At 48.7% G+C, this 26347-nt stretch overlaps 1 long non-coding RNA gene across 4 annotated transcripts; it reads right to left on the reverse strand.

The window, feature by feature from the left end:
- Positions 1 to 440: 440 nt before the first annotated feature.
- Positions 441 to 26082, reverse strand: LOC144370370 (uncharacterized). 4 transcript variants are annotated; one of them, XR_013430353.1, is made up of 6 exons: positions 11055 to 13512; positions 10401 to 10508; positions 4414 to 4524; positions 3894 to 3958; positions 3530 to 3640; positions 910 to 1893 (listed from the first exon to the last, which is right to left on the reverse strand). It is a non-coding gene; the product is annotated as an uncharacterized LOC144370370 (long non-coding RNA). The 4 variants fall into 4 exon arrangements; XR_013430354.1 differs by lacking the exons at positions 10401 to 10508; positions 11055 to 13512 and adding an exon at positions 25905 to 26082 and having other exon boundaries at positions 4414 to 4544; XR_013430355.1 differs by lacking the exons at positions 3894 to 3958; positions 4414 to 4524; positions 10401 to 10508; positions 11055 to 13512 and having other exon boundaries at positions 441 to 962; positions 1820 to 1893; positions 3530 to 3887.
- Between the last annotated feature and the right edge of the window lie 265 nt (positions 26083 to 26347).

Below are 26347 nucleotides of genomic sequence, written 5' to 3' on the forward strand. Positions count from 1 at the left end.
AGTCCCCAAATAGCACTGTGTGGCCTTTGACAGGTTTTAAAACTTTCTTAATTGTTGAGGCATCAAAAAATAAGAACTTACCTAAAAAGAGCCAAGGGAACTGATTATAAAGAAAAATAACAATACTGGAGGTACAGAGACCATTCTCAGGCCAACTGCTTTCCAGGTCCCATCCAGCTCTAGGTTTAAAGAGCTCAGTAAATGTTCACTTCTGTCATACCATGTGATCTTGGTCCTATATTCCACTTTGTAAGAGTATGGTTATGCCCATTTTGATCTCATTTCTTCTTCATCCCTGTCTCCCTTTGAAGGTTCTTAGCATGTGTTCAAAGATTTCTTAATGGAATTCCAAGTCCCCCAGTGAGACAGGAGAATCACAGTGGCTTTTATCTGCCAGCATGGCACTTCCAGAGACTTACAGAAGAGACAAATAACACCAATGAAGAGAAACACAAATGGCATCATGTTTATTTCAAGATGTGTGTTCAGATATATGCACATGGCCCTTTCCCTGACACAATTTACATACATACACACAGAATCATACAATTACGTAAATTCACAAGTAAGCAGGGCAGTGGACGGAGGGAGGATTCAGCACCTTCTCATCACCACCACCCCACATCATGATCTTGACCCACTAGGTGCTGCAAACCCTCTGGATTTGCTATTGGGGGAAAATGACTACTTTTATGCAGGTGAATAGATGAACAATGGGGACTCGGTGGAAGCCTGTAGCAGTGAGATGCTACATCAGTCCCTGAGCATCCTTCCTCAGTCAGATCCTAGAACCAAGGCTTTACATCCAACAGGGATGCTGGAGGAAAGCATTCACACTGGGCAGGTAAAACACCGCCTGAGACCTGGCTGATAGAACTGTAAAGGAGCCAGTGCTTGGGGAGTCTCACCTTGCCTAGAGACTCAGCAGCCTTTGAGTAGCACCACCAGCACACGCTCGCCATCTGCTGGGCATGAAGGGGAAGTTCCATCAGACTCTGGTCCTGCTGGTGGCACAGCTTGCCCAGCAGGGCAGGATTCAGCCCTCTCTGTTCCTGCACACTTTGTGTTCCCAAAGTGCCTGCCTACCTGTCTGCTTGTTAGCCCAGGAATAAGGTGGCACAGCTTTCGAGTGGTCAAAGGAGGACTTTCCAAACATGCTCAGCTCAATCCTAAGCACATGCAGATCTTGTTTATTGAAAAGCAGATTCTTAATCCATGTGCTTGCTGTGTGAGGTGGGGCACAGATTTTGCTTGTTGAACAAGCTCCCAGCAATGCTGATGCTGCTGGTCTGTGGACCATATTTTGAGTCGCAAGACTTTTAGCTCCTTGTTGGAACCCCAGTGACTCAACATGCCTATCACTACTCGGTGACCTGTCAAAGCTTAGCTTTCTTGCTGCTGGGAAGCCTTTTGTTCTACTTCCAGTTGAAACTGAGAACAGCTGGCAATAATGAAATAACTACCACTTAGATACCAGTAATATGCACCTGTCTCAGAGCTAAACACTCAGACATTGTCTAATTCAATCTTTCCCCAAAGTTTCCTTTTATAAAGTAAGTGTTCCTATCCCCATTACATAGATAAGAAAATTGAGATCCAAAAAAGGTATGTCACATGGCCAGTAACTGGCAGATCTCATGTCCAAACTGAGGTCTGAGCTCCTCTGATTCCAAAGCCTGTGCCTAACCAGCCAGTCCCCAGCCTCCCATCAGAGAGCTTGGTGACTTTGTCTTGATCCAGTTCTGCTTGTTATATGAGGGTCTTTCCACCAACCCTCCCTCTTCAGCCTTAATTGTCCCACTTCCTGCTGTACCCTCACCCTGAGCTTGCTCGGTTGTAGTCCACTGGCTGGCAGAAGTAGTTACAGTCATCCAGAAGCAAGGTGGCCATGAACTGGAAGGGAAAGGGAAAAAGCAAATTATCGAGTCATAAGGCCACTCCACCATGAGATCAGACACCAGGGCCCATGAGGCTGATTCTGGATTTGGTCATGTTCCCCACAGCACTGTCCCCCTCCAACCCCTAGTGATACTGGGTTAGATTTTGCTAACCCATACTATTCCCTGAAGTGGATAGATCAGAGACAGCATTTGCACACATCTCATTAGTCTCTATTTTTTTTTATGTGAGTAAACCATAGACCACAGATATGACTCCCCACATGTGAGATACTAAGTTAGGCAGTGAAGGGCCAGGGTGAACCCAAGGCCATCCACACATGTGCCCTGCCTCCAAGGAGCTCAGAGCCCCACAAAGAATGGAGGAAATAATCCTAATCTTTAAGGTTGTTACTACAGAAAGGCAGAGGGTGTTCTGGAAGTCAGCAGAGATGCAAGAGTGAAGAGGCCTTTGGCAAATGGAGGGGAAGGAGAGATGGTTTTATGGTGGTGCTTGGCCTTGGGTCCTAACCCTGTGTGCTGGTGAGAGGATCAGTGGGAGGATTCCTACCCAGAGGAAGCAACTACAGCGACTGAGGGAGAGTCGTGTGGTCTAGTGAAGGGCCTGAGAGTTGTGTTAAGGAGCTTAGATTTGATTACTTATTGACTCATTTGGTAGTGTTGTACTAATCACTTCTCCACACCATTCACAGGGACAAAACAAGGCAGATAAAAAATCCCCTGCCTCCAGGCTTTAAATTCTGGTCTTACAGGCAAAGGCAGCTCCTAAGTGCTTTAAGAAGGAAGTTGATAAGGGTGTGGCAGTGTTTGAAGTATGGGGGTGGGGGGCAGCAGAATATACTGTCATCACAATTGACAAGTTTCCCAGGACAAGTCTCCTGTCTGGCAAGTTATTTCTCACTTAATACCAGACATTCGGCTGGGCCTGCCTTTACAAACAGGAGTAGGACCCAGCCCTTTCCTTTGATGGACTTGCCATTGGGGAGGAGACAAACATGCCAGCCAGGCTCTCAGGGTGGGAGAAGAAGCACTGATCTGTGGTGTTGTGAATTTGTGTGGTGTAAATACTGCCGGGGATGACTTCAAGCTATTTAGCAAGACATCCCTGAACATGGACTTGGGAAGAGACCCACCAACCAGCGCTCCGCAGCTGGTGGAGTGGGCTCCAGCGGCCTGCTGCTGAGGTTAGAGGCCTGTAGCAAGAGTGTGGAAACCCAGCAGGAAGCTAATAGCCAGGCCTGGGAGAGAGAGGAAAGGCTTGCAGAGAGGAGACCACTGACCTGAGTTTAAAGGCTGTGTGGGCATTTGTCAGGAGGCCAGGGGAGAAGGGCAGCCGGGGTTGAAAGACTGGTAGAAAGACAGTGATGAGCCCAGCTCTGGGGGCCTGACCACACCCCTGTATGAGGAGGGAGGCCGGTGAGGACCTCTGCTCCTCTATTTAAGAAAATGGAGGACAGAAGTTGGTAACAGGGATGGAGAAGTCAAAGACCAACAGAATCCCAGCCCCTGCCTATGTCCCCGCCTAGGCTTTGGAACTTTTTGTGTCAGAAGCTCATGGCTTTATTTATCCTTTGGGCTCCCCAAGGAGTAACAGATGCTGGAACTCTGCAGAAAGCGCTGATCAGGCTTACCTCATAAAACATATACCTTGAAAGAAGCACCAGGCCCAAGTTGTAGGCAGTAAAGGGTTCTGTCAGCTCCAGAGAGTCCCATCAGGATGTGGAGCAGGAGCCCACCATCACCTGAAGGAGGCAGAGAACAACAAAGAGGGTGACAGGGAGCAGCCTGGGCACCAGGAACCAGGAATTTGTTTGTGAATCTCAAGAAGCAAAGGGGAGAGGTCACAGGCAGACTGGCCACCCACCTGCCCCGAGCCCTCCCATCAGCCAGCTCCAAGGCCCATTCATCCCCACCTCTTGTTTCCCAAGCATCTGACATTAAGGCTGTGGCAGGTGAGAAAAATGAAACCTTTCATTACACGATACCATCTCCTACCTCCACGACCTAAAGCCCAGGTATTTTTATTCCAGAGCTTTCCAGGGTACTGTCATTGTGAACACCTGTAAGTAGAAGCAAAATCTGGGTCTTGTCCAAAACCACCACCCCTTCTACTTACTATTACCCACTGAGGGCCTGTAGAACCTGGTTCCTCAGTCTCCCCAGCCTGACCACCAGCCTCAGGGTCACCCCTCCATTCTTGCCTTCAAATGTTGACTATGACCACCCACCATTCACCACTGGGGAGACCCCATGGGCCACACTGGTATCACACCTCACACCCTTCCCTCCTTTACTTGGAATTTCTGGCCCCCGGCTGTGACCTCTGAATTGCAGGGCCCAAGGGACAGAGATGAAGATACTGTGCATCAAGCCACAGACCGAGGGCACGAAGGTCTCCTAGTTTCCCTTTTCCTCTTCTCTCTTGCTCTGTGGGTCCAGATCTTTCTGAGCATCCCTGGCTTCTCCCACCTCTCACTGAGCCCAGCCACACCCAGCCCTTCAGAGCCTAACTTACTCCTGAGGCTCCTCCCGGGCTCCTCGGGGTCTCCTCTGGTCAGTGACTGAAGCTGCTCTGGCTTCTCGGGGTCTTGCAGGCTGTTGCCGTCTGAGTGAAGAGTCCTCTGGGCTCCAGGGTACAGAGCTGACCTAAGGGCAGCCTCACTTGCCAGAAGCTCTCTACTCCTGTGCTCTGACCTGCTGTCAGCCCCAGCCCCTACACACACACACACAAACACACACACACACACACACACACACACACACACACACACACACACATGCACAACCACACACATCCATGTCCATTCCCTGGCTGGGCACTCTGCCCTTCTCACAGCCCAAGGGAGAAAGAGAATAAAAGGCACTCAGGAGTGGGAGGTAGCCACTAATAGGGCAAGGGATGATGGCGGCAGCTCTCAAGAGGGGACAGGAGGAACTCAGGTGGTCAGTACTATGGGGAGGTGACCTCAGAACACATGGCCTCACACTCCTCCCTCTTACCAAAGACACTTCTATCCGAGGAACACTATGCACTGGGACATCACCTGCATCCCCAGGTTTGGCCACCCCCTATCACCTAAAGTTTAAGTCTTCCTCCTTTTTCTGTCACCCTTTTCCATATGGTGAAGTGTTATCACCTTTCTGAGCCTTCTGAGTCCTCTACAAGCCCCCTCCCCACCGCACTCTCCACTCGTTGATGGTCTAAAGGAGTACTGGGGTGACTGGAAACCCCAGGAGCAACCCTCTCCCTCCCCGCTCCCTCCACCAAATTGCACCACTGAGAAATGATTAAAATGATTTGTCCAAATAGCCTCTCTCAGGTAACACCCTTCCCTGGCTTTATAAGAGATGAGGGAAAGAAACCATTTTAGAAGCCAGACTGCTGAATAAAGGAGTCCCAGCAGCCCCCACGTGAAATCGGACTCCACAATAATTCAAGGGCAGCTCCTAGAACCAGCTTCTTTAGAATACAGTGCCTTGTTTTCACCTTCTTTTAAATTTTTTTCTCAGTTGTAGATGGACACGATACCTTTGTTTTGTTTATTTATTTTTAGTAGATGGACACAATACCTTTATTTTAGTTATTTATTTTTTATTTGGTGCTGAGGATGGACCCCAGAGCCTCACACATGTTAGGCAAGTGCTGTACCACTGAGCTACAACCCCAGCCCCTTGGTTTCCCCTTCTGACATGATGGCACCCTGTGGTCCTGCTAAGACTTATAAAGTCATTTGTATGTAAGCCCCAGATCACAAGCTCAGAGTCAGAAGGATTAAGAGACTGGAAAACTCAGCAGAGATAATGGTTGTGTGCAAGCACACCTGGTCACACCTGTAAGCTATATGTGTGTGCCTATACACGTGCTGAGACAGACCTCACTCCAACTGCCCTTGACAGTGTCAGGGAAGATTCCCAGCCAGGATCAGGCAGAAGACAAGGCCTTCCTTGTGAACTCCTCTCCCAATATGTCTGTCCTGTTTCCTAGAGTATCAAGCCAAATCTATTCCAATGGGGCTTCCGGGTTATCCATGCTCCAGGCAGACCCTCCTCATCCAAGATCCACACGCCATTTACTACTCCCATCATCCTGGTCTCCTCTCTCCCGGCCCAGCACACCCTCATATACCCATTCCTGCATCCCTGATATTCCTAGCTTCTTCCTTCACTTCCTGCTCAAACAGAAGTCCCACTTCTGACACCAAGTCTCCCTCTCCTCCTTTCCTCTTCGCCCTCCATGGTGTGCACTGTCTGTTACCACCGACTTCAGCCTGAGAGTTTGGTCTTGCAAAGCAAATTGCAAGTCCTTTCAGGTAATGATAGCTTGCCACCTGGACAGACAGGTGGAACCACAGGAACCTTCTAGCATGACTAGAAGGAGGTTGGGGAGGTGTGAACTGTCCAGCTCCAGGTTCTGGCTGTGGCCCCTGCCAGCTCTCAGGGGCCACTAACAACAACCTTGACATGCATGTGGCCCCTTAGGATTCTTATAAGAGACCCTGGGAAGTCCCTGCAATGCCATTTTGTCCGTAAGAAGCAGGTCAGAGAACAGGACCGGGAACTTTAGGTGAAACCCACAGCAGTTCAGGGTTCTCTGCTCCAGCCCAGCCTGGGAAACTCTTAGGAAGAAAGCATTCGCTGACCACCCTCTCATCCAGCAGACACCCTCTGGACTTACAGATCATATAGACTAGGAAGGAGTTTGCTATAAACATCCCACAACCATAAATTAAGATTGGACCTGGATGCCTCCAGAGTTCGTCTTCCCCAGCAAAACAGCAAAAGGCACAGAAGCCGCCCCACCCCGTCCTTGCCCAACCAACCACATTCACAGAACTCACTGCAGCACAAATCCCTGGCCATCTGCTGAGTGAACAAGCCCCCTGTAGGGTCCTGAAGTTAAATAGGATACCTACCGGAGGGCCAGGAATTATATGTGCAAAAACTGGTACTGCAAGGAATCACACACTTCCACACCCATAACAACAGCCAGTGTTGATTACATCATCACCCTGTGTCATACATGATTCTAAACCCACATACACACTAGTGTATTTTATGCTCACAACAACCCTGCAAGGTAGGTACTATTGACACTCCCTTCTACTAATGAAGAAACCGAGGTACAGAAAGGGTAAGTAGCTTGTTCAGTATCACGCAGCTAATAAGTAAGGGCCAGGGTTCAAACTGAGGCAGTCTGGTTCCAGAGCCCATATGCTTAACAAGGATAGTACCCACTGAACTCTCTCTTCAATCTCTTGACATCATAATTTGTTTTATTTGGATTTAAAGAATCAAAGGGCAGTTCGATGCACATGAAAAGGAAGTCCCAATTTACCAGATCAAAGTAAAAATATTCTTGCTGTTTCTTACTACAATGTTATAAAGTAGCAATAAAAATCCTTCCTTCCTTCTGCCCACCCCCCCAGCTCCTCCCTCTCTCCCTCTTTCTTTCCTGACGTCCATCCATTCACCTAGAACAGAGAGGGGTTTTCAGACCCTTGGGATCGAGCAGTTCTTATGTAGGGAATGAGAGGCCTAGAAAATTGGCCAGTACCCAGCCCCATAGGAACTTTAAACAAAGTCCCTACTCTCCATTGGATTTTAGAAGAGCATCGCTACTCTGTAAACAATGTTGAAAACAGCCACTCTTGATAATGAAAATGAGCTGGGCGGTATCTGGCTCGCATTGATAAGTGCCAACAAGGAGGAAAGTAGTCCTCACCAGGCCCTTCTCTTTCTCCACCCAGGAGTGCCACCAGGGCACCACCCTCTGCCCCCACAGATCCTCTTGATCAGAACCCAGGGAAGTGTCTATCAAAATCAGGAAGGGCTGTGCCTCTCAGGGTTAAAGGTGCAGCCTCTATGGTCTCATAATTTTCAGGTATTGATCTCATCTTTAACTTCACTATATTCTTCACTCAATGTATTCCTCTCACATAATTTAGTTCTTCCTTTGTTTCATTATTATTGTTGTAAGCTGCATCAAAATATTTAGAAAGGGACATGTGGGTAGCTGTCAAAATAAATAAACACGTAGCTCTACAAGTATATTTTGAGCACCTACTAAATTTTGCTGTGGATCAAGTGGCTTATCCAGAGCCAAACCAGTAAGAGGGGTGAGGTCAGGTCATGTACAGACACCAGCTCCTCCAACAGCCCCCAGTACCCAGCTCTCTTGTGAATAGTCTGCTGAACGGTTCTGCTCATTTCATAAAAGTCCCTTAAGCAAATTTCCAATCACAACTCTGGACAGCTATTTCCCAGACTGAGGAAGTTACCCCTGAGTAGAATCTTCCAGAAGACCAGAGGAGGAGAACTGTGTGTGTGTGTATGTGTGTGCACGCATGCGCGCGCGTGTGTGTGCGCATTTATGTTTGCAACAAAATTTTCTTCAAATAACTATGCTTATTTCTCTCTATGTACCTTGATCAGTTCCAATCCCCCAGCTGTACCCTCTTCTCTCCATTTCTTGATGGTGATGTCTTTCTTTAGAAATCAGTGAAAATGGGCAATAGAGCTAGAACCTGAGGGTCCTGGAGGGTCCTGCTGGGAAGCAGGGGAGTGGAGGTCTGGCGCTGTGGGAAAAGGAAAGGGTGCTCCTTGGGTGCCAGGGTGGGAGCCACCCACTGTGGGGTCCCGGGAAGGGTGTTTCAGGATGCAAGAAGCAAGCCTGATCTCCTCTCTGCCCCGATGCAGCCCCAGTCTGCCAGTCAGCCGCTTTCTCCCTGGACCGCAGTAAACCTGGCAGATTGCACATCATCACAGGCCTCCTTCACCAGGTGCGGGGAGGAAGCAGCCTCAGACTTTAGTGGGTCACAATCCGCGAGCAGAAAGCTCATCTTGGGTCTGTTCCTGTTTTGCCCCTAGATGCTCCCAGCTCTTGATGCAGCGTGGGGAAGGTGCAGGGACCAGGCTGCGGGCACCCTCCCCCCCCACCCAGTTAGCCAAGATGAGAGAGTGACTGTAAGGACTGCAGATAAGTGCCTCCCCCAGCATCCCAGCCAGCCTCACAGATGCCACAGTGGTCTTTGTGTGAGGTGGGCTATTACTAACCAGGATAACTAAATCATTCATTTCATTAGCAACAGAGTTTTGCAGATAATTGTGCAAGAGGCAATTATCAGTCATGCACATTCCAGGAAGGAGTGTGATTGGCTGATTTTCAACAGAGCTGCCAGGGGAAATATGAGACATGGCTGAAACCACCGTGGGGCTCTCACCCCAAGATGAGCTGCTCTTCAAAGCTTGTGGCTTTATGGCTTTGAGCTGAGAGAGGAAGAGTGACAGACAGGAAAGCTGAGAGATGCAGAGAGAGAGAGAGAGAGAGAGAGGGAGAGAGAGGAGATCAGGCTTGCTTCTGGCACAAACGTTCCCAGGTGACCTTGATATTTCTTTCCTGTCTAGAAGAATAACCAACAACCAAAACCCATCATCCTTCATCTCTGCCCCTGTGGCTTTCACAGGCCTGCCTTAGCCATCTTCCTAAAACACTGATTTGATGAGGGAATGGAAAAACATGTTAATTGTCTGTAGGCTTCAAGTGCAGCACAGAACAGTGCCCAAATTCTCCTTGATTACATCAACATATAATGGGATAAATAAAATGCAGTATATTCGTACACTGGAAGACTACTCAGTCATTAAAAAGGAATGAAGAGCTGATACATGCTACCATGTGGATGAACTTGGAAAATACTCTGCTAAATGAAAGAAGTCAACCACAAAAATCACATATTATATGATTCCATTTATACAAAGTGTCCAGAATGAACAGATCTAAAGAGACAGAAAGTAGATTAGTGGTTGCCAGGAACTGGAGGGAAGAAGAAGGGAGGAAATTGGGTGTGACTGCTAGTGGGCATGAGGTTTGTTTTTGAAGTGATGAAGATGTTCTAGTATTGGTTAGTGATGATGGTCACATCAATCCGAATATACAAAAAGCCACTGAATTACATACTATAAAAGATGATCTTTATGGTTTATGAATTAAAAATGTCTTCTCTGAACCCAAGGCACAGGGCACGGTGAGGGCTGCACTTAGCAGAGCAGGGAGAGCTCTCTGTTCCTGGGCACAGGCTCGCAGCACTGTCCCCAAAATAGGACTCAACAGACCCCAATGAAGCTCAAGTCTCGGGGTCCCTTCCAGAGGATTGTGGAGCCAGTCAGCACACAAAACTAGCACTTATTGCAAGTTGGAAGGAGAGAGAAAGCACTCATTCTCTCTAACACTCCTCCCATGCGTTGGATAATCAGATTAGCTCAGAATCCTGAATGGCCCTTCTCCCCAGGCCTGTCCTCAATCACTCATGAGTGAAGGTCCTGGGGCTCTCAGTGTATTGCCACACAGACTGGCAAGTTTCCCCTAAGGGCTGGGCCAAGAAAATGCCCAATGAGATGTTTCTTTATTATTTGAACTCACTCCCACATCTCCAAATCCTGTCACTGTCTGATAAATCACTTGTCCAAAACGAATATTTTCTTAAGCATAGATTCCATGCTTACCTGTAAATTTCACAGTATTATATAAATGCTATTGGAGCATCTCTGAAACCACAACTATGATTATCCTCAAGGCACGTTGGATGCAATTCCAGGAACTGTTGGTCTGTGCTGCAGGGAACAGACATTTACAGAGGGATGAAGCATACATTGGTGGCTCTGGTGAATAGGATAATGTGGACTGGTGTGTGTGGTTTTAGATAAATGTGCTAAATGATTGGTTCTCGTTCCTCACAGCCACCCCTCGAGTGCCTCTCTGGCTCCGTTGCTCCATCTGAAGAGTGAGGGAAAATACTCTCTGGCAGAATTCTCTAGAACATGACTCACTTCTTCCATCACTGAAACTTTACCGTTGAGAAATGTTCTGATTATTATGATTTTCTTCTGCCTATTTATTTTATTTATTCTTATTTTATTTGGCTGTTTATTGAACTGAATTGGGAACAGAAGGAAAACTACCAATAAAGTCACTTTATCAATTTTGAGTATTTCTAAAGACCAATCTGGGGAAGAAAGGAGTTCAGCATCAAGAACAAAGTTTGGGGTCGTCTGTGGACTTGGGTCCCTACAACCCTGGCTGGTGGGACAGGAGCAGGCCCATGGTGTGAAGGGAGCATGGGTCAGAAGGACTTGGCCCCAGGTTTGTCACTCATGTACCCAGCAGTCCTGGGGAGATCCTGTTCAGGGCCTCCGTTCTCTACCGATGAAAGGAAGTATCTAGAACAGGTGACCTGCTCTAGGCTCCAGGCTGTCTTGCATCAGGGAAGCATTTGTTGACTCCACACCTACCAACCAAGAGGACAAAGTTTCAGAGCACTGAGTGGCTGTCCTCTCGTGTGTCACCTGTATGTAGAGGCAGCAGCAGGCTTACTGCTGAGATCTGTTGGGTACGTACAGAAGAGGTGTGAGGATCTCATCTTCACCGAGGTCCCAGTTGCTTTGGTGGATAACACTATCTACACATGTCTGAGGAGGGCAAGCTGGGTGGGGACATGGGTGCATGTGGCCCAGGGATGCTGGGGGCTTAGTCAGGTTGCCTAGGACAACCCAGAAAACCCAGGTTCACAGAGGACCTCTGCCAGGGCTATAGGGCGAGTAGCATCACAGGGTCCTTCTGAGCTGTATGGCCATCTTCTTCCAATGGTCAAGCCAGGGCTGCTTAGCACCAGAACTTTCTCTCCCTCCCTAAAAGTACCCATTAAAATGCAATCCTCTGTGTCCTCCTCCCCCAGCCTCCCACCATTCTGCTTTCTGCTCTATGAGCTTGATGACTCCAGGTACTTCACCTAGCTGGAACCACATGGTGCTTACCCTTTAATACCTGGCTTATTTAACTTAGCAAATATCCTCAAAGTCCATCCATGTTGTATAGAGTGTCAGTATGTCCCTTCTTTTTAAGACTGAAAAATATTCCATTGTATGTACACACACACACACACACACACACACACACACACACACACACCATGTACACAACACTTTCTTAATCCTTTCATCTATTGATGGATATTCGGTTGATTCCATATCTTCACTAATATGAATAAAGCTGCAAAGGACATAGGAGTGGACATCTCTCTTTGTCATCATTTCCTTTGGCTATTACCCAAAATTGGATTGTTGGATCATATGATAGTTCTGGCTTTAATCTTTTGAAGAGACTCCATAGTGTTCTCCATGATAGTTGTACCAATTTGCATTCCCACCAACAGAACCCAAGGGTTACCTTCTCTCTGTGTCCACTCCAATTTTTGTTAGTTTCTGTCTTTGATGATGGTCATTCTCGTAGATGGAAGGTGACAACTCATGTGGTTTTGATTTGCAGATCTCTGATGATTAGTGATGTTGACTGTTTTGTTGTTGTAGTTCATTGATCTCTTGGCTACTGTAAGTCTTCTTTTGAGAAATATCTAATAAGGTTCTGTGCTCATTTTTTAATCAGATTATGTTTTCTTACTATTGAGTTGTTCAATTCCTTTTATATTTTAGATACTAATCCATTATTAAACGTCCGCTTTAGAAATATTTTCCTTTATTTTTCAGGTTGTCTCTTTCACTCTGTTGGTTGCTTTTTTTAAATTTTGTTTTATTGTTTATTTATTTATTTTTTTCTGTGCAGAATTTTTTTTAGTTTGATGCAATCCCATTGGATCTGTAGATCACTTTGGGTGATGGAGACATTTTTCACAGTATTATTACTTCCAATGACACAGGACACTTTCCCATTTGTGTTTTATAATAATTTTCAGTATACAGATCCTTCACTTCCTTGGTTAAATTTATTCCTAAGTATTTTATTTACTCAGGTCTTCTCCCTTTTATTCTTGGGCTAGGTAAAGGTTCATCTACTTCCTTTATCTTTTCAAACAACCAAATCTTAGCTTCATTGTTCTTTCCCATTGTTTTCTACTTTTTTCAATGATCTCTTTTCTGATATTTATTATTTCCTTCCCTTGGCTAACTTAGGGCTGGGTTTTTCTCTTTTTCCTTGTTTCTGTAGGTGTATGATTAAGTTGCTTGTTAGTGATGCTTTTGTTGCATCTCATAAGTTTTGGTGTGTTCTGTTTTTATTTTCTTTGTCTTAAAATGTCATTTTTTATTCCCCTTTTGATTTCCCTTTTTAAATTATTTACTTATTTTTTTTTTGGATGTGCAGTGCTTAGAATCAAACCTGGTCCTCACTAGGCAAGCACCACCCCTGATCCACACCCCCAGACCTCCTTTTGATTTCTTCTTTGCCCCACTGGTAGTCCAGAAGGACATCTTTTGATTTCCACGTTTGTGGACTTTAACTTTTCTGCCATTATTGACTTCTAGTTTCATTCCAATGTGGTTGGGAAAAATACTTGATAGGATTTCAATCTTCCTAAATGGGTTAAGAATTGTTTTGTGGTCTCATATATGATCTATCCTGGAGAATGTTCTGTGTGCACTAGAAAAGAATATGTGTTCTGCTGTGGTTGAATAGAACGCTCTGAGTTTGCTAGGTCCATTTGATCTATAATGTTAACTCCATGCTTTCTTTATTGATTTTCTGTCTGGATATTCTATCCATTATTGAAACTGGAGAGTTGAAGTCTCCTATTATTATTGCATTGCTATCTATCTCTTTCTTCTCTTCTGCTAATATATTCTTTATATATTTAGTGACTCCAATGTTGGGCACATATATTTATGACTTTATCATTCTATAATGACTTTTTTTTTCTCTTGCAACAGTTTTTGTCTTAAAATCTGTTTTCTCTGATGTAAGTGCACTCACTTCTGTTCTCTTTTGGTTACTATTTCGTGGAATATCCTTTTCCATTTCTTCACTTTCAGCCAGTTGTGTATCCTCAAGACTGAAGTGAGTCTCTTGTAGGAATCATACTGTTGGATCCTGTTTTTTAAATATCCACTCAGCCCTTCTGTCAAACTTCTGAGGCTAGATCAGTAGGAACTGTCCAGCACTGAGACTGACTGGGGCTCTCCTTCACCCCCATGCAGGGCACCTCTCTCCATAGTGAATGGCACAAGCTATGGAGAGGTTACAAGGATAATGTGAATCCACCTTCCCTTCCTCTCTAATGTGTCTCTTCCTATCCAGGCCTTGTAATCCCTCACCTGGATTCTTAGCTCTTGTGAAGGAATTTCTGTGTCTGGATGGTTGTTCAAATTCAAGTTTCAGTGATGGAAAGAGTGCTGCAAAGTCATCATCACCATCTTGCTGAGACCATTCCTTGTTGCCTGGCATGATCACCCACATGATCCCACTACCTAGAACCACACATACTTGGTAGACACTCCAGTAAAGCTTGCTGATTGAATGAATCCAGGTGATGACTCTATTTATTGTCTTACCTTGGATTTGTACTGGGTCATGCTGCTGGGCGTTCAGCAAGCTTAGCTGGGAGCAGCCAATGCCTTTCCCTCTATGGCCACTAGGGGGTCAGATGTGTCATGTGTTCAGACAACACCAGTTGGTTTGGCGCCGCCTATAAAGTCACCTTGGGTGTCTGGGCAGAACAGAATACTAAATGGCTCTGTCAGGATCCGTCTACCTCACAGGTCACCATAGAGGTACGAGGTGCAGAAAGGGCATAAAATGCAAGTCCTGTATGCTCATGCTGAGTGCGAAGGGTGAAACTAGAGTGGGCTCCCTTTCTCTGTTGCCCCTATAGTGGGGATCCCAAGTCATGTCACCTTTGGGGAAGATAGTCTTGGGATCTGCTTCCTCCATTTCACTCCCCAAAGTGAAAGAGGCAAGGATTCCTTACTAGAAAATTGCCAAAAAGTAGCAACAGGCCTGAGCAGTGGAACAGAAGGAAAAGGACCCCTTTGGGGGCCCATGAGTGGGTAGGGGTCAGGATAGGCAGGGCCAGGGCCAAGCTGAGCTTGTGTGTGAATCCTTGTCCCATCTCAGCTGATCCTCCAGGCACCTCTGGGAGGTGAGAATCATTAGTCCAAATTTTCACATCAGGAAACTGAGGGTCAGACTGGTTAGGAAACTAGTCCAGAGTCTCACAGCTGACATGGGACCAAGCCAGGCCTCCAGCACAGGGTAGGCTGGTTTCACAGTTTCTGCCCTGCTCCCCGTAGGTCTGCCAATCAAGAGGAGACCAAGGCTTTGGAAATGAGCAAACTCTGGTGGTCTGGGGGAAGGTAGTGGAACCCCCAGGGGAGATCCTGGTTCACTGCTAAACATCCCTCAAATCTCATGTAATTCTCATAGACAGTCAGCAGAGGTGGGCAACTTAATCAAGGAAATAAGGAAAGTCAAGGAAACAGGAGTGGTCAGGTAAAGTGCACTGCCCAGGGCTGACCACTCATAAGCAATAAAATCTAGTGACTTTTTTTACTGGGGGTCAAGCAATGGAGGAGAACACATGCCATCCATCTCCTGAGTCCCAGGGGCACTAGACATGCTCAGGACTTCTCTGTTTCTTACTCTGGTTCCTCCTGTGTATGGTGGGAGGCAGTCACCTCCACTACCCTTCACCCGGTCTTCAAGATGCCAATTAGCCTGCTCCACTCAGGCCTCGAATGAAAAGGTTAGAGACATAAAGAAAACCAAACTGTGGGCCTAAAAAAAAGAAGGGTGTAAATTCTGAGTTTTTTTTTTTCAAGGATTTTGATAGAACATAAGGGCTTTTTGGTGGTGGGGTTTTTTTTGTTTGTTTGTTTTGTTTTGTTTTTTGCAGTGGGGAGGCGCAGGGTACCGGGGATTGAACTCAGGGGCACTTGACCACTAAACCACATCCCCAGCCCTATTTTGTATTTTTAAAAATTTTTTTAAATTTTTTTAATATTTATTTTTTAGTTGTAGTTGGGCATAATATCTTTATTTTATTTATTTATTTTTATGTGGTGCTGAGCACTGAACCCAGGGCCTCACACATTCTAGGTGAGTGCTCTATCACTGAGCCACAACCCCAGCCCCCCTATTTTGTATTTTATTTAAAGACAGGGTCTCACTGTGTTGCTTAGCACCTCACTTTTGCTGAGTCTGGCTTTGAACTCATGATCCTCAGCCTCCTGAGCTTCTGGGATTACAGGAGTGCAGCACTGCACCCGGTGAACAATGAGTTTTCATAGAACAAATGCTAAGTATTTTCCTTTTTTCTTCTTTCCTCCTCAACCCCTACTCATTTTGATTCCAGGAAACAAACAGAATCAGCCGAGCGCTGGCCCCATGCTAGGCAGGGGTGAGGCCAGGGGTGGGGAAGCTGGGCCCCTGGATGGGAAGAGCAGCAGCACACAGGTTAGGTGAGAGTGAGGGTCATGCTGGGACACGTTCTTTCCACTTGGTAGCTATGAGTGACCTCAATATTGGGACGAGGCTGTCTAAGGAAAAGTCTCCCATGTCCACCATGGGCTCCTGGTCGGAGAAAGTGACAGGGCACCTGGAGCCACAGAGTCCTCACTTTCTTAGGGCCAGGTTTATGTTTCCAGGTGATGAGATGGCGATGGGGCTCCATCTCCCTGTGCCAGTTCCCTTCCTGTGGGCTCACATGGGGAAGGGACAGGTGGCAAGGGACCGTGTCCTCCTGCCCCATTAACTGACAAGCATCTCTCCTGGATAAGAAAACATGGATTTCTTTATCTGAAGCACATGCTCGGACCCCTGCCTGCTCAAGCCAGCACCATTGCTTCTCCTACTGCACCTGCAAGAAAGCTTTCTTCAGCTGATTCTCCTTCTCTAAGGCTCTCAGAGGTCTCCAAGAGTCCTCCTGATCACAGAGGTCAGCAGCCCCCAGCCCTATTCTCCCTAATTAACTGGAAAAGGGAAGATCAGGTCATTACGGATCAGATGGTCAGGAGCACACAGGTATCCCACTTCTCGGATCCGGGTCTTGCTCCTGAGACAGAGGTTACTGCATTTTAAGGATGGGTTTTCATTTTAAACTTTAACACAAAATTTTCCTTTGTGTAATGGCTCGGATGGGAGGTGTCTCCCAAAAGTTGCTGACACGTAGTGGGTGCCCCCGACACAGCAGCGCTCAGGAACCTCCACAGGTGCAGGCTGTTGTTGCTCCCAAGTGTGATGATCTGTGATCCTCCTTCTCTTGCCAGAGGATTCTCTGACCCTGACAGAGGCAGCGCCAGCCCCTGATGTGGGGAAGAGGGGAAAAGAATGCAGATGGGAACAGGGTAGAGCCATCAGGGTGACCCCTTGAAGGCCCTTCAGCATATGAAATCAGTAGCCAATTAGAAAACTAAGCTTCAGGTGGCTTCTGATGGGGCTGGACACAGATGATAGGTACTCTGCTTCCTGTGTGTTATGGCTTGGGTGTGAGGGGTCCCCCAAAGGCTCCCAGGCGAGGCAGTGTGAGAGGGTTCAGAGGGAAATTACGGGGTTGTGAGAGCCTTAACCCAGTCAGTGTGTTAATCCCCTGGTGGGATTCACCGAGTGGGAACTAGAGGCAGGCGGGGGTGTCTAGAGGAGGTGGAAATTGGAGGGCGTGGCTTTGGTATATATTTGTATCTGGAGAGTGGAGACCTTGCTCTCTCTGCTTCCTGGTCATCATGGGAGCTGCCTTCCTCTGCCCTACTCTTGTGCCTTGGTGGTCAACCTCGCCTGGAGCCCCGAATGGAATGGAACCTGGTGTCTATGGACTGAGACCTCTATAACGGTGAGCCTCCAAGTAAACTTTTCCTCCTCTACAATTGTTCTGGTCAGGATCTTTTAGTCACAGCAGGAAAAAAAAAACTGACTAAAACACTTTGTGACCCGAAGCTCCAGACCACTACCACCAGAACTCTGTCTACCCCAGAGGTCATGGAGGGCAAGAGCACCAGGCCTGATACCATGAGAGGGGTTCCAGACAGGGGAAGGGAGCTCACAGCAGAACCTGGGCATCTTCCCAGGGGCTCTGTGGATGGTGCCCCTGGTGCTGGGCATCAGCTGCCTCAGCAGGCGGCCCTGGGGCTGTGCTGTGGAGAGCCAGGGCTGAGAGGTGGATGTTGTTCCTCCAAGGGCTCCTGTGTTGAAAACTCAGACCCCAGGTGACAGTATTGAGAGGGGTCTGGTGGGAGGTCCAGGGTCAAAAGTGATTAAGGGATCTCCCATGGAATTCTGATTACTTTGTTTTTCCCCCATTGATTCTTTTTAATTATACATGACAATAGAATCCACTTTGACATGATTATAAAAGCATGGGATATATCTTGTTCTAATTCCAAACCCAGTACCTCTTCTTTTCCTTCCCTCTCTCCACCCCTGGCTCCCTTCCCTATATTGATCTTTCTGCCATTTACCCATAGTTTGTTTTTAATTAATTTCTTATGGATGTACTCACTGTCTGATTAGAACTTGTGAGAGGATTGTTATAAAATCTGAGCATGACCCCCATCCTACCTCTGTCTGGCTCGTTTTGAGATGTGATCCTCCCCTGCTCCCACCCCACATATGCTCCCATGGCCTGCCAAGGGGACTTCACCAGAGTCTGCTTTGTGCTGCTTGGACTTTCAACTCTAAAACTGTGGACTTAGTAAACCTCTCTTCTTTATAAAATTATCCTTCCTCAGGTATTTTATTCTGGCAATGAAAAGCTGACCAATACAACCAAATTCTAGAGGTGAAACTTATTTGCCTGGCCCAGAGTGTACCTGGGATGCATGGAGTTTTGATGAAGCATACAAGCTCTACACTTCTTCACCCCAAAGTCAGAGAGAAAGAGGTCCAACCAATCTCCAGACCTAAGCAAACCATTTCTCCTAAGGAGCCTCATCTATAGCAATAGGAAATGCCCATGGGTGACCTGCTCAAGTGATTCTATGACATTTAGCACTGGTATGTAAGTTGTCCACAAAATGACCCCAACTATGATAGGCTACTTTGGAAGTCTGAAACTCATCAACACTTGACAAGCACACTTTGAATGTATCCAAGGAGAGAATGGCAGGTTCCTTGAGTCATGAAAACTTAAGTGAGTCTCATCCTCAGGGATTTCTTAGAGTGGCCATTGTGTGAGCTCACCCAACGTCTTGTTCTCTCTCCTCCCTGCCTCAGGTGCATAACCCTCCTCACCCTAGAATGTTCAGGTGGGAGGAGGCCTTGTTTAATTCCCTCATATCCCATGCACACCCAGACAGGGCAGGGGCCACGCTCAAGTTCACACAGGACTCAGAGGCGGAGAAGAGACGGGAGCATAATCCTGCTCTCCCCAGACACACTCTTCTGACCTGTCAATTCCCATCTTTCCTTTTCTGTCTCCCTTTACTGCCACCTCTACCTCCTGACCTCCACTGAAGTGGTCTTTCCTCTTCCTTCCAAAAAGCATGAGAACGGAAGGACATAAAGAAGCAGACAAATAAAAAGATGGGGAGAGGAATCAAATTAACATTTTATATGATAAAATGTGCCATTCCACATCAGAGCAAATCCCTAAAAGATGGAAAATGTATTGCCTTTGTGTTCTGCATGAAATGATTGAGGGCGCTGTGGAAGGAAGAGTGAAGACGTTCCAGACCCTCCGCCACTGTTTGTCTCCTGCATCACATGTGTGTGCAGATATATACTCATGAAGCACGAGGCTGGGGGAAGTCAATTGACCTATGTCTTCCCCAGAGAGAGACCTTCAGAGTATCACTCATGGAAGCAAAGGACTTATAACTGTTGCAGGAAGGTATAAGCCCAGCCTCCAGGGTCACATAATAAAACTCCATTATAAACAGATTTTAGGAAGACAAAGCCCAGAGAAGTGAAGACACTTGCCTAAAGCCATCAGAGGAAGTTAGTTCCAAATCCTAGGATAGAAATCTGCTCTCCATGTACTGTCCAATGGAGTGATTAGTACAGTTTAGGTATGATTTTTCCCGTGTTTTCCACTGGTGGGCACCAAAATCTTTAAAATAAAATGAAAACAGAATGGAAAAGACAGAGTAGAATAGAATAGAATAGAATAGAATGAGGTAGATGAAATTAGAAGGCAGGATAAGTGTTATTTCCCAAAGCATGTGTTTCACATGTATGCCCATGTGGGCACATGGACACACATGTATATTCACTCACATGTACACAGGTGTGTGCCCTCTGCGTCAATGGATCTGCATCACAAAACATTTGAAGGCTACTAGTTTAGCCTGGAGGTAAAGTATATAGTCCTGGTTCTCAGTAAACTTTTGGACAATTGATTTTACCTTTCTGAAATTTGGCTTTCTATAAATTGAGGATAGTGATAGAGTCTATCTAACAAGATGCAGGAAGTGGACAGACACAATCCATGTAAGGTGTGAATCCAGTTCAGGACACCATGACATTGTGACACTGTAAATGCCAACTATTAAATACACACAGGCTGGTGTAGATGTGCATGTGGGCATAGACATGGGATGTCCAGGTAGGTGTGAACATAGGGGTAGGTGTAGGGAATGTATCTACACATGCATATAAAGGATCCAAAATCCAAGGGAAATAAAAGACCCCAGCAGTCGGCCCCCATAAAGACGCCAGCTATGTGGGAGGAATCAGTGATACTAAAAGAGACACCTGTCCACGAGTAGGGTACACACCTGAAACCCATCATTCCACCATCCGTGTTCAAGTGCTGCCTGGTGCCTGCTTATATAAGCGTGTTTAAAGGGTTGGTTCCCTCCACAGGAGAATGGGCAGTTTGGGGGTCACCTGATCAAGAAGGGGAGAAGGGGAGATCCTGAAGATGAATCTCGCCTCCTTACTTACTCTGCAGGGCTTAGGGGTCACTGTCTTCCTCCATTAGCTGCTTTCTCCCAGGACAGCTGGAGAAACGAGGGACTGGGGAATTTGCTGCCTCGGGAGACCCGCAAGGGGGAGAGCTGAAGGGCAAGGATGCTGCTGCTGTCGCTGCTCCGTGGTATTTATCTATTTTCTGTTCGCGAGTAAATTCTCAGCCCCCTGAGGAAGGATGGAGTTGGGGGAAGGATGCAGAGCTTGGAATCTTTTGCATCCAGGGACGTGAGTGGGATTTTATATTTAGCGGATGACTCACCTCCAAGCTCATTAGTCACTGCCTCCCAGCTCCATTCTGGCAGGCGGGATGCTGGGGAGCTTAGTGGGGTGAGATCAGACAGGATGTTGGGAGAAAGAGTGAGAGAGCTCCGGGGGGAAGAGACTGGGAGACCCAAAGGAGAGGAAGGGAGATTAGGGCCCCAGAGCTGAAAGCACAGAGAAAGTCAGACTCAGCAGAGAAGTTCCAGGGCAGCAGGGGACACAGGCTCAGCATGGCCTCATGCACCCCGCCCCAGGGGAGGGAGAGAAGATGAGGGCAAGGCCCAGGACACCTGGATCGTTTCCAGCCCTCCAAGTGGTCATCTCTCGCTCTGCAGGATGTTCATGTGCTCAGGCCTCCTCTATGGGCTGCCCACGGCAGTGACTGTCTAGTGGACAGTCTAGCACAGTCTAGTGGCCAGAGCAGAGTGTCCCTAGGATGCATCTGGGTCAGAGGCTTAAACAGGGCAGATAAAGACAGCATTGTGAAGGATGCTCTGTGTCATGAGAGGGAAAGGAACCTGTGGGGTTTAGGGCCAAGGATCTCAGCATGGACTCGGGCCACTTGTGTCAGAAGACCTGGAGAATTCCAGCACCTTGAAGTGCTAGCCCCCATCTAGGCCCTGTTCCACCTGACTTCCTCTGGGCGGGTCCAGAGACGCTGCCCTCATGGAGTGCAGGTGCTTCTCAGGCATATTCAGGGGCAAACCCCAGGTCTACTGCTGCATTGCAGCCTCCAGAGGCTCAACTTCTAGTGGACATGGGATGGGAGCAAGCTGATGGGCTTCTCTGAGCCTCAGTTTACCATGAGAAATGTGAGGTGCCCACTTGAAAAGGATTGTTTAGATTTTTTCAATAAAGGAAAGGAATATAAAGTTAGCTTATTGTGTTTTTTTTTTCTCCAGAAGAAATCTACATACTTCTTCATAGAACGGGGTCAGGCCACGGGAGAGAAAAAACAAACCCGATCAGATCCCCAGCTTCAGCAATGGCAGGTGTTGTCCTGAAGCAGACTCCCTTTCTCACTACGGCCCTCATGGTAGGTATCTCACTGCCAAGGACAGGAGACAGAGGCTGAGCTGTATCCATGGCTGGGCAGCCATCACTAACTGTCAGGACTCGAATTCAGGCCCAGAGCCCACATGTGACAGCCCTTCCAACCATCACTTCCCTCTGTACTAGATTCCTCCAGGTCACTTAACAGACCTACCAGGCCCTTGCAAATATACTCAGGTATCAGCTTTGCCCTCAGGCCAGCCCCCTCTTCGTTCTCCCTTCTATCCATCATGCCCCTAATTTTGAAAAGGCTCCTTTAGGTTCTCCCTGGACTTTTGGCCCATTTCCTTTAATTCCTGGAGCTTTGTAAAGCTTTATAAAGTTTCTTCCTGACATTCATGGCTTTCCTGGACTCTGGGCTCCTGAGAGCCAGGGTTGTGACTTTTCACTTTTCTGCATTTGTCATAACTTAAAGATCTGTACCCAGAGAAATAGCCCTCATTGACAGGTAGACCAGCCAAGCATCGAGCGTTCTGGAAGGGCCCCAGCTAGAGCTACACAGCCCACCTCAAGTCTTTGCTGCCTTCTGCTGTCTGTAGAGGTGATTGGTGCTCCTCGTCTGCCAGGGGCAGCTGCTGGCAGGAAACGAGGGCTCACCCCTCAACACAAAGCAACAACATCCTTACTTACCCCAAACCTAGCAATGCAAGGAAACATGAGTAACCCGGTTACCAGACAGGTGCTGGCCGTCCAAGTGGCTGAGGCACGACAGTGGCCTGGCATGCGGCCATCCTCCTACCTGCAAATGATAACCTTGCCCCTCGTGTTTTTAATGGTGTCCGCACCCATTGTGTCCTCACAATGGTACCCCAAGAAGCGGAGCAATCTGCCCCCCTTGGTAGGGAAGGTGCACAAACAGGGAGGGTGGCTGACCCAAGGTCACACAGCAAGTTGGTAGTTCAACAGGATTCAAACTTGGGCCCAGGACCTGTCCTCAGCTCCACCACTGGGAGTAAAGATGACCCGCAGCTCTCAGGCCCCCACTGGGAATGGGCAGAGGGGAAGCTAGGCTGGTCTCCTTCCCCAGAGCCTGCCTGTCTGGCTCACGTCTCAAACATCCAGGCGATGGGTGCCTGTCCTGGCACTGTGCCCTGGCAACCTCACACACCTCTCTGTGCCTGATGTTGGGTGGTCTGAGCACAGCCAGAGGCAGGGGGTACAAAAAGCCACCTCATCCCCAGCCTGCACGGAGGTGGGGTGGGTCCACTGAGGTTTTTTTTCCTTTTTAATAATGTTATTATATTTTTATGCCTTTATTTTATTTATTTTTAGGTGGTGCTGAGGCTGGAACCTGGGGAGCGCTCCCCCAGGAGCCCCAGCCCAGCCCCTCCACTGATTTTTAAGATCAGTGCTGACTCCCTGCCACGGGGGAGAGACCTGGTGGGGAGCGGAGCTTGGGGGAGTCGGGCAGCAGAGCAGGAAGCAGCCCACACGGTCTGCCAAGGAGCCCCATCAGGACCCAGGGGAACCTTGGCCACGCTGGAGGGGAAGGGCACTAGACTTCAGTGTCCACAGAGCAGGAGATCAGGGGCAAACGCTGTGGCAGTCCTGAATCACCCCCACCTCAGGAATGACGGCCCAGGGACCCCTGTTTGGGGGAGAGCTAAATGACAGGGGCCAAGGAAGCCTGTCACAGGTGGTGTGTCAAGACCCACCCTGGGGCCTCCACTCAGCCTGCTGCAGCCTGCTCTCTGCCCCTGCCCCCTCTACCTGTTTCCCCCTCTCTTCCCAGCTCCCTCACACACTTGCCAGGCCAGCTCCATCCTGGGCTTTCAGAGTTCCATGTCACTCAGCTCCTATGTCACCCAGGTCCCCGAACTGGGATGAATTTTCCAATTCACATGCCACCTGCTCAGTGATGCCTTCTCTCATCTCTCCAGCCAGAAGTCAGCCCTCTCCTGGTGTGATACTGCCACCTCTCCTAAGGACATGCCACATAGCCTGAGGACCAGGTAGACATTGAAGGACTGCTCTCCTAACATGGTATTTCAGTTTTTTCTTCCCCTGCACAAGGTTTGGTATATAATAAGTGTTCAATAAATATCTGTTGAATGACACACAAAATATTATCTACATATCATTGTCCTCTTCTCCTCATATCATGATAAACATTAATCCTTCTTCCAGACTTTCAAACAAGTCAGACATTAGGTAGAACTTCCCAACCTGAGCTCAAGGTTGTAAAAGTAAGGAAACTAAGCTATATCCAAGCAAAACATTCTCACTTGGGTTATCTCAACCAATTTCCAAGTCATCCCTAGAAGATAAGACTTATCATCTCCTGTCATTGATGAGCCAAGTTGTAACCCAGGGAAAATGGTGCAACTTGACCAAAGTCCCTGTGGGGAAGTAGAGGAGCTGGAACTCGAACCCAGAACTGTTTGATGCCAGAATCTGGAATCTTCCTGATGGGCTGGGAGGCTTCTCAGATGTGAGGTTCTGGAAAGTGTCACCAAGGCAAGGTGGGGACCTCTCCCTCTTCCTCTTTATGATGGTTTTTAAGGAGGAAAAAAGACTTCCTTCCATGTAACTTAGGTCAGAGTGGGCTTGAAGGCACAATGGGTGACATGATCTCACAGACTTACCCTCTTTTATGACTCATATTTTAAGACTTTGAATCAAGTGATGGTCCCCGGGTAATGCACCCTAACAGTGAAACTGACCAAGCAGAGCATTCCTGTGGGATTCTTAAATCAGAGGTACGTGGAGTCCAAGACCGTGTGTGGGTGCTCTGGCAGGTAGAATAAAGCCACAGTTCTCTAAAGAGGTAGGTGGTGGTACACAGGAGGAAGACTCTAGTTGGTGCATAAGGAAGAAAATTCTAGAAGTGACTGACAGGGAAAGGGAGTTTGCAAGGAGTCTCTTGGAGCTGAGCAGAGCAGGGAGTGGTCCTGGGTAGTCACTGGGGGCTCTTCAGCTGTTCCCAATGTGCCCCTCAGTCTTGGCAGCAGCATCACAAGAGAAATAGAAGAGCTGCATCCCAGGGACTGGCATCCACCATCACTGGCACGTGCTCTCCTGGGGCCTGACCTGATGCCTTGTGCCTACTGCAGAGGGCACAGAACCTGACTGGTAGGTGACAGAATCAGAGGTACTTGTCCCTTGGAAAAGGGCCAAAGAGAAGCAGGTGGCCTCTTCCTGGTGATGGAGAGGAAATCTCCAGGCCCTGGAGAGGTGACCAGAGGCCTTGGCTCTGGGCGGAGCCAACTCCCTCCAGACAAGGACCATGTTGGATCAGCCTGGACCAAAAGGATTTCCCTGAGGGCTTCAGAGACCCCCATGAAACTTCCTCCCCTTGGTCCCACTTTTCTCTGGTGCCTCTGCCCATCCCTGCCAGCACCTGGCCCCTCCTCTGAAGACTTGCTGGGAGACGCTGGGGAGACCAGACCTCTGGTCGTGGAGCCTCCAAGTGCCCCTGGTCTCTGACAGCCTCCAACCTGGCCTGGCCCCAATCACCAACCCTTATGCCACAGCGGGATCAGCAGTCTCGGAGTGTCCCAGTCTAGCCCTGCGAATGCTCACGGTGCAGCCACACACCACTTCCCAATGGAGCCCCAGAACGCCCCCAGCTTTCCGGACACTCAGGTCCAGGTGGATTCAGAGCCTCGGAATCACCACCACCCTCAAACCTGACCCAGCCCGCTGCCAAGGGTCTGCACGCCAAGCAGGGTGAAAGGACTTCCGGATGCCCCAAATCAGACCGCACCAACGGTCCCCAAGCCGAACCGGCCACCGCTCCTCCCCACCCAGCCCGGGCCAGCTGCCCAGAACCAAGCTCCGCGCGACAGGCCTCAGGCCATGAATCCAGCGCGGGGGCGTGGGGACCGGGGCAAGCCGAGCCCTGCCCAGGAGCCCCTCTGCTCCACGCTCCCAAGGGCCGAGCGGGGGTTGCACTGCAGCGGGCGCCCAGCCCCCGCGAGTAGGGCGGGCCCAGGTGCCATCCGCGGCGGACGGCGGAGACCCTCGAGGCTGGACCAGAACAGTGCGCAGGCTGGAACCGCACTCACCATAGCCCGCGGGCTCGGCTCCGGCCCGGCTTGGGCTCGCGGCTCGCGGCTTCCAGCTGGCGGCTCCGGCTGGTGGCTCCGGCTCCGACTCCGGCTCTGGCTCCCAGCGCGCTGCGCAGCTCGGACGGCACGGCTAGTTGGTCCCAGCCACGCGCCTAGCTCCTTGAGGGCGAGTGCGCGGCTCTGGCACCCACTCCCAGGAAGGCGGGGCCCGCCGCGGGCCAATGGCGGGGCGCGGGAGCCCGGCCCGGGCGGCGCAGCCAATCACACGCGGAGGCCGGACTGCCCCTCCCGCCCCCCGCGAGCCCCTTAAACCTTGGCACGCCGGGAGCTCGAGGCCAGGGCTGCCTGGGGACCTAGGAGGGGCCGGCGCGGGCTCCAGCCTTGGGCTTCGGGGTGCAGAGTCCAGACCCGCCGAGACTGGCTTTGAGGGCAGGAGGAGT

The sequence above is a fragment of the Ictidomys tridecemlineatus genome, chromosome 14, assembly GCF_052094955.1.
Source record: "Ictidomys tridecemlineatus isolate mIctTri1 chromosome 14, mIctTri1.hap1, whole genome shotgun sequence".
NCBI classification, from domain to species: domain Eukaryota; kingdom Metazoa; phylum Chordata; class Mammalia; order Rodentia; family Sciuridae; genus Ictidomys; species Ictidomys tridecemlineatus.